This window comes from Triticum dicoccoides, chromosome 6B (assembly GCF_002162155.2).
Source record: "Triticum dicoccoides isolate Atlit2015 ecotype Zavitan chromosome 6B, WEW_v2.0, whole genome shotgun sequence".
Lineage (NCBI taxonomy): Eukaryota > Viridiplantae > Streptophyta > Magnoliopsida > Poales > Poaceae > Triticum > Triticum dicoccoides.
In genome coordinates this window covers 210,550,863-210,565,335 of record NC_041391.1, presented here as the reverse complement: position 1 = coordinate 210,565,335, position 14,473 = coordinate 210,550,863, and positions in this window count along the sequence as shown.

The following is a 14,473-nucleotide window of genomic DNA, read 5'->3' as shown; positions in this document are numbered from 1 at the left end:
TGTTCCTTATTTGTGTATTACGCCACAATATGCACCATGTTGACTTAAGTGATTTGCAAGCTGGGTTGCCTTGCTCCTGTGTTTACCCCTACGTTCCCGATTGTTCGGCTAGGGAGTAAAGGGAGCACCTCCGTGATTGTCACGATCGGGTCACCCGAGCCGGACCTCAGACTGGGTGAAGCCGAAAGCTAGCGCTCTTATTGTTTTCAATTATGGTCGGCACACAACAGAACTCATGAGTACAAAAAATCTATTGCACAAGTCTCATAGTAGCAATGAGCAACCGAAGAAAGGTATCGATGGGGGTACTATTTTCTTCGAAGATGCTTCTTACACTTTGTCAGTAATATAACATAAGTTCCCTGAGCGCGCTTTGTCTGTTACAGCCTTATGGCCGGATTGCCTGGTTATCGGAAACATCATCGATATTCTCGACAGGTGGAGTACATAACACTTTTCGGCCCTTGGCCGAAGAGGGAGAAGCCGACGGTCGGTTAAGACGTGTTTAAAGCTCGGGTGAACACATATATGATATAAGTACTTCGGTACATACAATCATTATACATAAAATTCTTTTACCCAAGTCACTCGGGGGCTCTTAAATTTATGTGAGCTATTTTATAATAAGTGTTCTTCTTCTTAGTCGTTGCAAAGTCTTTTTCCATCACTCCTTTTTTTGACGCGAGTGTGGTGTCAATAGCCGGGGAGCCTAATTTCTCTCTCAAAGCCGCTAAAGTTTGCTAAAATGGCCTAACGAGAAGTACTCCGCCTTCAGGATAGGAGGCTGAAGCCGTAGGCTGACACACTTGAAGTCTTGAGATAGGATGTGTCATGTTAAAGCACGACAGAAGCACAATTTTTTTTCTAAGACCAATTTTCTGATGTGCCCGAACAATTGATCTAGTTTGGACGTTGAGTTTTTCCTAAAGTTTTTTTGGTTTTCCAATTCTATGGCACTCTTCAACTATTTGTGTGTTTTCCGCATAAGTCTCGCAGTGCAACGCCGGACACCTTTAGAGATTCGGCAAAAATTCTTGGATATTGCTATATATGCATCAGTTTCGAATTGTGTCTTCAGTCAATAGTTGGGTTGCCCGGCTCTTGTGCTTGCCTCCTACGTTCCGCTTTGTTCGTCTAGGTGTGCAAAGGGAGAACCACTGCGATTGTGCTTCCAGCTCGCATGGTTAAGCACCTCGGTGGAGAAAGCCGAAAACTGACTGTCACAATAAGCGTGAACTGGTCAGCGTTCCGATGACTATGTTAAATGACGGGCCGTTCATAACATTGGCCAAAGTGTTAACCACTTCCTTATGTTAAAAAATAATATAACATGCCTCTCTGCGTACCTTTTTTTATAAAACTGTATGGCCAGATTGCATTGTCTGCCTTAAATCTTTGCCCTCATAAAGGCTTTATAAACTAGGCCAAACACCCCTCGGCTGCTGGCCGAGGAGGTTGAAGCCAATGGTCGGTCAACAAAGTTCTGTACAATGCTGATCCGAGCATTAATGATGTGAAGTACTTGGATACATACAGTCATTACACATAATTTGTGATTTTACTATGCATATCGATCCTTAATTCGGCCTCCCGTGCCCGAATTAAGGCTCGGGGGCTACTAGGCTTCGGGCTTATTATTTACAAATATTAAAAGGGCGCATCGATCCCATGATATGGTGTTGCCACCCGACTAGTGTCTCGGGGGCTGCTGCATTGACAATGCAATGCAGAAAATTTAAAGCGCAATATAGTTTTCGAGGAGATTATTATCCTCAGGTTGGTCGGCCGCACCCAACCTGAGTCTCGAGGACTTTGCACACCGTGTTTCTATTCCTAAGTATGCTGCCGAGCTGGGAATTGATCCTCAGGCTGATTTTATGAAGAGTCTCAGGGGCTACTAGGGTCAGCGGTTTGATTTTTTCCTTCAGGTGCATCCCGGATATTAGGCCAACACGCACATTGAGGGCTACTGGCTATACATCTCGGTAGAGATTACATTGCATAATTCAGAATTAAATTCATAAAAATCAGCCCATGGCCGAGGTGGTGCACCACCTTGGATACAGTTCGGCGTTGGTGCTCGACAACAATAGACACCCCGGAAGCAGTCCGGCATAAAGCTCGGACGCTAGTGGCTGGCTCCGTAGAGGGCATTTTCGGCATTAAGCTCGGGTAAAATCCTTCAACTTTTTTGAACCAAGGTGATCTATGACACCTTGGATATAGTCCGGCATTGAGGCTTGGACATAGTCCGGCTTTGGTGCTCGGCTGCAAACATACCTCGAATGCAGTCCGGCGTTGGAGCTCGGACGCAAAAAGACACTGCCGCCCGGGGACAACTTCAAACCCGAGGCGTGGCATAAAAATAACAAGGCATTGATAAAGGGCGGAAACTTAAAGGGGCTCCTTGGATATACGACGTGTAAAATCTTTGGATTCACTTTGGCGATCCTCAAGATCGAAGATGGAAAGATGTGTTGAACCAGTTTTCAAGACCGACGACCGAAGATGAAGAATAGTTCGGAAGAATCGAGGAGCGTCCCCAACTTCAAGACCGGTTCAGGGGGCTGCTGACGGTGTCCTGGACTAGGGGGTACTCACCACGTCGTCTCCTGATCAGTTGGATTGGGCCGAGGACCCCCATGGCCGTATACTCATGGGCCAGTTCGGACAACCCCTATCGCATACAAGGAAGACTCCACAAGACTTAGCGCCCAAGTCAAGGACTCTCCTAAACCCTAGGCCTCCGGTGTCTTATATAAACGAGGCCAGGCTAGTCAATAGACAATCTCATATTCATTACTATCATCTCGTGGTAGATACATGTACTCTATACTACACCCCATATGAATACAATCAAAAGCATGACGTAGGGTTTTACCTCCATCAAGAGGGCCCGAACCTGGGTAAAATCCCGTGTCCATGTTACCATCGCTCCAAGACGCCTAGCTTAGGACCCCTACTACGAGATACGCTGGATATTGAACCGACAGGCATGTTATTTACTTCTGTGAGGAAGTTGCTAATATTTCTAAACCTGATGCTAAGGTACATAGACCTGTTGTAGGCATGCCTGTTATTTCTGTTAAAATAGGAGATCATTGTTATCATGGCTTATGTGATATGGGTGCTAGTGCTAGTGTAATACCTTTTTCCTTATATGAAGAAATTATGCATGATATTGCACCCGCTGAGTTAGAAGATATTGATGTTACAATTAAGCTTGCCGATAGAGATACTATTTCACCATGTGGGATTGTTAGAGATGTTGAAGTCTTGTGTGGGAAAGTTAAATATCCTGCTGATTTTCTTGTTCTAGGTTCCCCACAGGATAGCTTTTGTCCCATTACATTTGGTAGACCCTTCTTGAATACTGTCAATGCTAGGATTGATTATGAAAAGGATGTTGTTACGATTGGCTTGGGGGATATGGAACATGAGTTTAATTTTGATAAGTTCCGTAGACAACCCCATGATAATTGGTCTCACCTCCTACTGATCCGTTAGAACAATATTTGCTAGACCATGAAAATGATATGTTTATGAATGAAAGAAGGGAAATAGATGAATTATTCCTTAAACAGGGTCCTATTCTGAAACACAACCTGCCTGTTGAAATCCTAGGGGACGCCCCTCCATCCAAGGGTGATCCCGTGTTTGAGCTCAAACCTTTACCTGATAATCTTAAATATGCTTATCTTGATGAAAATAAGATATATCATGTTATTATTAGCGCTAACCTTTCAGAGCAAGAAGAGGAAGGATTATTGAAAACTCTGAAGAAGCACCATGCTGCTATTGGATATACTCTAGATGATCTTAAGGGCATTACTCCCACTCTATGCCAACACAAAATTAAACTGGACGAAGGCTCCAAACCAGTTAGAGATCATCAACGATGGTTAAATCCCAAGATGAAAGAAGTGGTAAGAAAGGAGATACTAAAGCTCCTTGAGGCAGGTATAATTTATCCTGTTGTTGATAGTGATTGGGTAAGTCCTGTCCATTGCGTCCCTAAGAAGGGAGGTATTACTGTTGTTCCTAATGATAAAGATGAATTGATTCCGCAAGGAATTAGTACAGGTTATAGGATGGTAATTGATTTCCGTAAATTAAATAAAGCTACTAAGAAAGATCATTACCCTTTACCTTTTATTGATCAAAAGCTAGAAATACTATCCAAACATACACATTTCAGCTTTCTAGATGGTTATTCTGGTTTCTCTCAAATACCTGTGTTAGCGGATGATCAATCAAAAACTACTTTTACTTGCCCTTTTGGTCCTTTTGCTTATAGACGTATGCCTTTTGGTTTATGTAATGCACCTACTACCTTTCAAAGATGCATGATGGCTATATTCTCTGACTTTTGTGAAAAGATTTGTGAGGTATTCATGGATGACTTCTCCGTTTATGGATCCTCTTTTGATGATTGCTTGAGCAACCTTGATCGAGTTTTGCAGAGATGTGAAGACACTAGTCTCGTCTTGAATTGGGAAAAGTGTCACTTTATGGTTAAAGAAGGCATTGTCTTGGGGCATAAAATTTCTGAAAGAGGTATTGAAGTTGATAAAGCTAAAGTTGATGCTATTGAAAAGATGCCATGTCCCAAGGACATTAAAGGTATAAGAAGTTTCCTTGGTCATGCCGATTTTTATAGGAGGTTCATTAAGGACTTTTCTAAAATCTCTAGGCCTCTGACTAATTTATTGCAAAAAGATATTCCATTTGTCTCTGATGATGATTGCGTAGAAGCATTTGAAATACTTCAGAAAGCTTTGATCACTGCACCTATTGTTCAACCACCTAATTGGAATTTACCCTTTGAAATTATGTGTGATGCTAGTGATTATGTTGTAGGTGTTGTTCTAGGGCAAAGAGTTGGTAAAAATTAAATGTTATCCAGTATTCTAGTAAAACTCTTGATACTGCCAGAGAAATTATGCTACTACTAAAAAAGAATTCTTAGCAGTTGTATTTGCATGTGATAAGTTCAGACCTTATATTGTTGATTCTAAAGTTACTATTCACACTGATCATATTGCTATTAAATATCTTATGGAAAAGAAAGATGCTAAACCTAGACTTATTAGATGGGTTCTCTTGCTTCAAGAATTTGATTTGCAGATTATTGATAGAAAGGGAGCTGAGAACCCCGTTGCAGACAACTTGTCTAGGTTAGAGAATGTTCTTGATGACCCACTACCTATTGATGATAACTTTCCTGATAAACAATTAGCGGTCATTATTGCTTCTCGTATGGCTCCATGGTATGCTGATTATGCTAATTACATAGTTGCTAATTTTATACCACCTAGTTTCACATACCAACAAAAGAAAAAGTTCTTTTATGATTTAAGACATTACTTCTGGGATGACCCACACCTTTATAAAGAAGGATTAGATGGTGTTATTAGATGTTGTGTACCTGAGCATGAACATGAATAGATCCTACGCAAGTGTCACTCCGAACCATACGGAGGACACCACGCTGGAGATAGAACTGCACATAAGGTATTGCAATTCGGTTTTTATTAGCCCACTCTCTTCAAAGTTGCCCGTAAGTTTGTCTTGTCTTGTGATGAATGTCAAAGAATTGGTAATATTAGTAGACATCAAGAAATGCCTATGAATTATTCTCTTGTTATTGAACCATTTGATGTTTGGGGCTTTGATTATATGGGACCTTTTCCTGCCTCTAATGGATATACACATATTTTAGTTGCCGTTGATTACGTTACTAAGTGGGTAGAAGCTATTACAACTAGTGGTGCTGATCATAACACCTCTATTAAGATGCTTAAAGAAGTTATTTTGCGAGATTTGGAGTCCCTAGATATCTCATGACTGATGGTGGTTCACATTTTATTCATGGTGCTTTTTGTAAAATGCTTGCTAAGTATGATGTTAATCATAGAACTGCATCTCCTTATCACCCACAATCTAGTGGACAAGTAGAGTTGAGTAATAGAGAGCTCAAATTAATTTTGCAAAAGACTGTTAATAGATCTAGGAAGAATTGGTCCAGGAAACTTTATGATGCATTATGGGCTTACAGAACTGCATATAAAAATCCTATGGGTATGTCTCCGTATAAGATGGTTTATGGAAAAGTGTGTCACTTACCTCTTGTACTTGAACATAAGGCATATTGGGCCATTAAAGAGCTCAACTATGATTTCAAACTTGCCGGTGAGAAGAGGTTATTTGACATTAGCTCGCTTGATGAATGGAGAACCCAAGCCTATGAGAATGCCAAGCTGTTCAAAGAAAAAGTTAAAAGATGGCATGACAAAAGGATACAAAAGCATGAGTATAACGTAGGTGATTATGTGTTGCTATTCGACTCTCGTTTAAGATTTTTTGCAGGAAAACTTCTCTCTAAATGGGAAGGTCCTTACATTATCGAGGAGCTCTATCGTTCCGGTGCCATAAAAATCAACAACTTCGAAGGCACAAATCCGAGGGTGGTAAACGGTCAAAGAATCAAACATTATATCTCAGGTAATCCTATAAATGTTGAAACTAATATTATTGAAACCGTAACCCTGGAGGAATACATAAGGGACACTTTCCAGAACATTTCAGACTCCGAAAAGGAATAGGTATGTGGTATGGTAAGTAAACCGACTCCAAAACAGTTCTAATGGCAATTTTTCTCCGTTGTGGAATATTTAAGAATTTAGGAAAGTAAGAAGTAATCCGGGAAGGACACGAGGCCTCCACGAGGGTGGAGGGCGCGCCCACCCTTACTGGGCGTGCCCCTGCCTCGTGGGCACCTCGTGTGCCTCCCGGACTCCGTTTTCTTGCACGTTACTTCTTTTGGTCGGTAAAATTCATTATATAATCTCCCGAAGGTTTTTACCAATGTATCACGCAAAAATCCTCTGTCTTTGTTTCGAACTGTTTTTCTACCAGATCTAGAGCATCATGACATCACCCTCCTCCAACAATGAAGACAAGGATGCTTGGCTATTGAAGATAGAGCTAAAAAGAGAAGAACCAGAGGAGAACACACAAGGATGAAGGGATCAAGAAGGCCATGGAGGATCAAGCTCTGGCGGCGAAAGAAGTAAACATCCCTCAACCTTTACCTAACCTCTTTACCCCAACTGAGATTGAAGATTTCAAGATAATTGAGTTAGCTCGCATACAAAAAAATCATCTCACACAGGAAAATATTTTGTTGAAGGATCATATCGTCGCACTTAAGGGCATTATCCGCAAGTTGGAGGAGCTTTTACGCTCGATGTGCGATTATCCACCATCATCATCACTGCCTTCATCACCTCCGAGGACATAATCCCATGGGTATGGGCACTCCCCTTGGCAACTGCCAAGCTTTGGGGAGGTGCCCCAATATCTAGATCTAGTAGAATAAAGTCTTGGTATGAATTAGTTTTGAGTTTTGCTTTGTGATCCCTCTATGTAATCGAGTCTATGAGCTATATAATAAAGATTAGTGTTCAGTCAAGGGCTTTGCTATCTTGCTATGATCTCGAGAAAATAGAAAGAATAAAAAGAATAAAAGAGTTCATATTGATCTTATGGATAGTAAGAGTGTGAGGCATAAAAGTTGTTGAGAGTTGACAAACCTAGTTTTGGTCACCATTGCAATGAATAGGAAGTAATAAAGAAAGAGAGATTCTCACATATAAATATACTATCTTGGACATCTTTTATGATTGTGAGCACTCATTAAGTATGACATGCTAAAGAGTTGATGTTGGACAAGGAAGACAACGTAATGGGCTATGTTTTCTCACATCTTAGTTAAAGTATATTGTCATGGATCGTCCAACATGTTGAGCTTGCCTTTCCCCCTCATGCTATCCAAATTCCTTGCACCAAGTAGAGATACCACTTGTGCTTCCAAATATCCTTAAACCCAATTTTCCATGAGAGTCCACCATACCTACCTATGGATTGAGTAAGATCCTTCAAGTAAGTTGTCATGTTGCAAGCAGTAAAAATTGCTCTCTAAATATGTATGACTTATTAGTGAGGAGAAAATAAGCTTTATACGATCGTGTGATATGGAAGTAATAAAAGCAACAGACTGCATAATAAAGGTTCATATCACAAGTGGCAATATAAAGTGATGTTCTTTTGCATTAAGATTTTGTGCATCCAACCCTAAAATCACATGACAACCACTGCTTCCCTCTGCGAAGGGCCTATCTTTTACTTTATGTCTTTTACTTTATGCAAGAGTCAAGGTGATCTTCACCTTTCCCTTTTTCATTTTATCCTTTGGCAAGCACCTCGTGTTGGAAAGATCCTGATATATATATATCCAATTGGATGTAAGTTAGCATGGGCTATTATTATTGACATCACCCAAAGGTGAATACGTTGGGAGGCGAAATTATAAGCCCCTATCTTTCTCAGTGTCCGATTAAAACTCCATAACCATAAGTATTGCATGAGTGTTAGCAATTTTAGAAGACTATATGATAGTTGAGTATGTAGACTTGCTGAAAAGCTCTATTCTTGACTCTTTTTGATGTTATGATAAATTGCAATTGCTTCAATGACTGAGATTATAGTTTGTTAGTTCTCAATGAAGTTTATGAACCATACTTGACATGGTGAATAGATTGTTACTTGAGCATAAGAAATCATATGAAAAAATCTATATATGTTGCTGTTATAAGAATGATCATGATGCCCTCATGTCCGTATTTTATTTTTATCGACACCTCTATCTCTAAACATGTGGACATATTTTTCGATATCGACTTCCGCTTGAGGACAAGCGAGGTCTAATCTTGGGGGAGTTGACACGTCCATTTTGCATCATGCTTTTATATCGATATTTATTGCATTATGAGCTGTTATTATACATTATGTCACAATACTTATGGCTATTCTCTCTTTACAAGGTTTATCATGAAGAGGGAGAATGCCAGCAGCTGGGATTCTGGCTGGAAAAGGAGCAAATATTGGAAACCTATTCAGCACAGCTCCAAAAGTCCTAAAACTCCATGAAAGTCATTTTTGGAATTAATAAGAATTATTGAGCAAAGAAAGTACCAAAGGGGGCCCATACCCTGGCAACGATGGTGGGGGGCGCCCCCCCTACTATGCGTGCCCCCCTGTCTCGTGGGCCCCCTGGTGGCCCTCCGGTGCCCATCTTCTTATATATGAAGGCTTTTACCCTGGAAAAAATCATAAGCAAGCTTACGGGACGAAACTCTGCCGCCACGAGGCCGAACCTTGGCGGAACCAATCTGGGGCTCTGGCGGAGCTGTTCTGCCGGGGAAACTTCCCTCCGGGAGGGGGAAATCATCACCATCGTCATCACCAACGATCCTCTCATCGGGAGGGGGTCAATCTCCACCAACATCTTCACCAGCACCATCTCCTATCAAACCCTAGTTCATCTCTTGTATCCAATCTTGTATCCAAAACCACAAATTGGTACCTCTGGGTTGCTAGTAGTGTTGATTACTCCTACTAGTTGATGCTAATTGGTTACTTGGTGGAAGATCATATGTTTAGATCCTTAATGCATATCAATACTCCTCTGATCATGAACATGAATATGCTTTGTGAGTAGTTACATTTGTTTCTGAGGACATGGGTGAAGTCTTGCTATTAGTAGTCATGTGAATTTGGTATTCGTTCCATATTTTGATGAGATGTATGTTGTCTCTCCTCTAGTGGTGTTATGTGAACGTCGACTACATGACACTTCACCATTATTTGGGCCTAGAGGAAGGCATTGGGAAGTAATAAGTAGATGATGGGTTGCTAGAGTGAAAGTAGCTTAAACCCTAGTTTGTGCGTTGCTTCGTAAGGGGCTGATTTGGATCCACTAGTTTCATGCTATGGTTAGGTTTACCTTAATACTTATTTTGTAGTTGCGGATGCTTGCAATAGGGGTTAATCATAAGTGGGATGCTTGTCCAAGAAAGGGTAGTACCCAAGCACTGGTCCACCCACATATCAAATTATCAAAGTAACGAACGTGAATCATATGAGCGTGATGAAACTAGCTTGATGATAATTCCCATGTGTCCTCGGGAGCGCTTTTCTCATTAAAAGAAATTTTCCAGGCTTGTCCTTTGCTACAAAAAGGATTGGGACACCTTGATGCACCTTATTTACTTTCATTGCTTGTTACCCGTTACAAATTATGTTATCACAAAACTATTTGTTACCTACAATTTTAGTGCTTGCAGAGAATACCTTACTGAAAACCACTTGTCATTTCCTTCTACTCCTTGTTGGGTTCGACACTCTTACTTATCGAAAGGACTATGATAGATCCCCTATACTTGTGGGTCATCAAGACTCTTTTCTGGCGCCGTTGCCGGGGAGTGAAGCACATTTGGTGTGTGGAACTTGGTAAGGAAACATTTATATAGTGTGCTGAAATTTTCAATCACTTGTTACTATGGAAACTAATCCTTTGAGGGGCTTGTTTGGGGCATCTTCGCCCCGACCAGTAGAGCAAAGAGTTTCTCCTCAACCTACTGAACCTACTGAAAATGTTTACTTTGAAATTCCTTCGGGTATGATAGAGAAGTTGCTAGCTAATCCCTTTGCAGGAGATGGAACATTGCATCCCGATTTAGACCTTATCTATGTGGATGAAGTTTGTGAATTATTTAAGCTTGCAGGTATTCCCGATGATGTTGTTAAGAGGAAGGTCTTTCCTTTATCTTTGAAGGGAGACGCATTGACATGGTATAGGCTATGTGATGATACGGGATCTTGGAATTATAAACGATTGAAGTTGGAATTTAACCAGAAGTTCTATCCTATGCATCTTGTTCATCATCATCGTAATTACATATATAAGTTATGGCCTCATGAAGGAGAAAGCATCGCTCAAGCTTGGGGGAGGCTTAAGTCAGTGTTATATTCATGCCCCAGTCATGAGCTTTCAAGAGATATGATTATTCAAAAAAATTATGCTCGGCTTTCTCTCAATGATCGCACCATGCTTGATACTTCCACTACAAAAAAATACACTTCCATGATGATACGTGTTTGTCACAGTAGGTTGTGTTTTCTGTCATGCATGTACATCCATGACGATTTTATGACAGAATCAAGATAGTCATACCTGTGATGTCGTAGAAGTGTTCCATGACATTACCAAAATTATCATCATGGAAGTGTCCACAACCATGACGATAAATCGCGCGTCACAGAAGTGCTTTCATCAAGGGTGACTGACACGTGGCATCCACCGTAAGGGAACGCTGTTAAGCTATTGGGTCGGGTTTTGGATCCGATAACCCATTAACAGCCCCCGACCAATGGGGATTTTCCATGTGTAATATCATCATTGGCTGGAGGAAACACGTGTCGGCTCATCATTGGGACAGATGTTATCAACTCATTGGACAGAAGGCGCCTATGATATGTCGACACGTGGCACGGCCCAACAGAGGCCCATTCCTATGAAAAGGCCGTCCCGTTTGACTTGGTCAAAAGATGGCGGCCCGGCCCATGTAAAGCCTGTTAACGCCTTATTCGCATATAGCCCATTTACAGCCTGCTAACCCAAGGCCCGTTACGCCCTATCTGAATTAGGCCTAGTAGCGTCATGTGGGCCATCCAATATGTATGGCCCATGACGTCTTTCGGCCCATATGAGGCCCTATGTAACTCTTGGCCTATTAACGGCCCATGGTGAAACTGGCCCGTAATGAATAGTGTATCACTTTACACCCATTAACGGCCCATGGTGAAACTCGCCCGTAATGAACAGTGTATCACTTTATACCCATTTACAGCCCGTTATTCCGTTGGGCCGTTTCCAGTCCATGTTATCTTTCGGCCTTCTCAGAGCCCATTTATTCTTGGGCTCATTTCCAGCATTCGTTTACTTACGGCCCGTTACTGTCATTTTCTGCTTGTGGGCCCAATTCAGCCTGTGGTTACAGTTGGCCCATTTGTGGTCCGTTAATACGTTGGGCCGTTTTCATAGCATCATCAAATACGGCCTATTAACGATGGCCCATTATGGTCGGCCCATGAACGGACGATTCCAACTCTACCCCGTTTACGGCCATATTGCGACCTGTTATTGGCCCATGTTTGGCCAATCGATCATACTGCCCGTATAAGGCCCATTGATGATACGGCCCGTAGAAGGCCCATTGTTTCTACGGCCCGTAGAAGGCCCACTATTTCTACGGCCCGTAGAAGTCCCACTATTTCTACGGCCCGTAGGAGGCCCAGTGTCACTACAGTAAATATTAGCCCATAGTTATTGTGGCCTAGTTTTAAAAAATAGGTTATTGCAGCCACTAGCAAACCGCGGAAAAAGAACTGCTATGACTACAAGCAAACAAATAAACAAGACAACAAGGAAATAAATAAGCAAGCAACTTACGCTAGGCTATCACGGCTATCACACATATTACATCCACTGGGCATCAAAGTTCGCCACTAGTGCAAATAAACGCGCCGACAAAAGAATATACAAAACTGAGAGCACTTCAGAAGGCACTAGGCCTGGCCAGGTCGTGCCCCCAAACAGCTGAACAAGCTGAGTAGACCTCAGTTGTGTCAACAATAGATGCATCAACACTAGATTTAAGGCATGATGGTGCGCACGGCAGTCCTGTGACATCTTCATTGCATCTTTGACTTCAAGTCAGAGCTAAGCTGAAGCAAGCCTTTCCGCTTTAAGTTGAGACTGAAGAAGTCGAACTGATTGAGGCAGCGACTGCACAGAGGTTGTCTCACACCTGCTGGTGAGTAGCTTCAACTCACTGTCTTCATCAAGACAGGACCTTGGGGTCATCTCGCTGTCCTCAAGATGGTTTGGCTGACTATCTTCCCTAAAGTTCTGCCTGGCGTAAGAGATACGACTCTGAAAGAGAAACAAGGAGACACGTAACATGTTTCACAATTATATAAGCAAATAAATGGATCTGTTCTGCATAAGGGACATGTTTTTACAACTACAATTTGAAATTGGTAGTTGTTGCAAACATCCAATCAAATGTAAACATCAAAGCAAACAGCAGTGGAGGAAATGATGTCTATCCAAATCTATACTAGAACAAAGTTTGAAGGCTTGAGAAGGATGAACTTACATTACATGTTAACACGGGCTGGACAAAGCCCTTCTCCATGTTGATGGAAGTATAATTCAATAAATTCCCCAAAGAAAATTCTTTATAAGCGTTGCCATTATTCTACATTTTGCAAAGAGTAAATATAGATCAAATAATATTGGAAGAAACAGAGGATAATGAAGCTCAGGTGCAGACTGATGATACATAATCAAATAGCAATTAATTAAGTACAATTTTACAAGGCAAAAGGGAGAGAGGTACTGGCAAGAGCAATGCAGAACCCATTATTGTTTTGAGATCGTATGATCCTTTGAGCAAGGAGATTCATCTGAAATTAGTTTTCATACAAGAGAGAAGGTAAGGCACGAGCAGAAATTTAGGAGTTCAAATTTTCAATTGATATCATAGACAGTACCTGACGCTGGGCTCCCAGCAGTTCTAATCTGGGTTTGGCCACTGGAGTAGGGGTAAAGTGTGGTACAGTTGGGCCTGTGTTTTCTGTGGCTACTGATCTATCTGATTTAACAGGTATCACTACCTTTTCCAAATACCTAGTTTGTACTCCTCGAGGATCTACACTCACCCTCTTCCTTTTGGACATCTATTACGAAAGAACAAGATTTGACTGGAAAAACATAGTGTGACGACACATGGAAAAGGTACAGAAAATGGATAGGTATGGCATATACTCATATATGATGCTTAAACTAAGCAGATGGTGTAACAAAGTAGAAGTAATGCAAGAGGTCAGATGCAAAATATGTGCGACCAATACAACTTTGCAAAGTTAGAGCAAGCACCTTGATGGGTGAATAAGATAGGCCATCCTCCACCATGCCAAGTCTGTTAGCTAGTGGATTGTTCCGCAATATTCCTCTCGTGCGCCCATTCTCATATACATTTTGATAATGTTCAATATCTGACATGCATGAATACATAAAAACAAGTGAGATTTTCTTTGTAATGCGGAAGTGATTCTAATCCAATACTACCTCCCTGTAAACCCCTTTGTGCTATCTCTGCAATTCTTTTAAAACATGCCATGCATGCTGTAATTTGTTGTGTGCATTAATATAATGTGGCCTACTACTCAAAATATGAGAGCTCCAGAAGTGATGACACTTCGCAGATGATAGCTTCAACATATAGTAAAGAAGAACAAGTTGACCTGACCTGACAGATTCAAAATATACTAAGGGAGAACAACTCGACCTGACTAGTCGACCGCAAGAGAAGAGTATCATCTTAAAGAAGAGCAGAAGAGCAAGCAGATTGAAGATATTACAAGTCTTTCAGTACAATGTCGGTTGGCCACCCATGATGAACCAGAGCGCACAGAGAAATATGATTCTTTCCGGTCTCTCCATATGTGGCTCACATGCATTTCGAAACTAAAGTAGGAACATTTAGCTAACCAATTAAACATC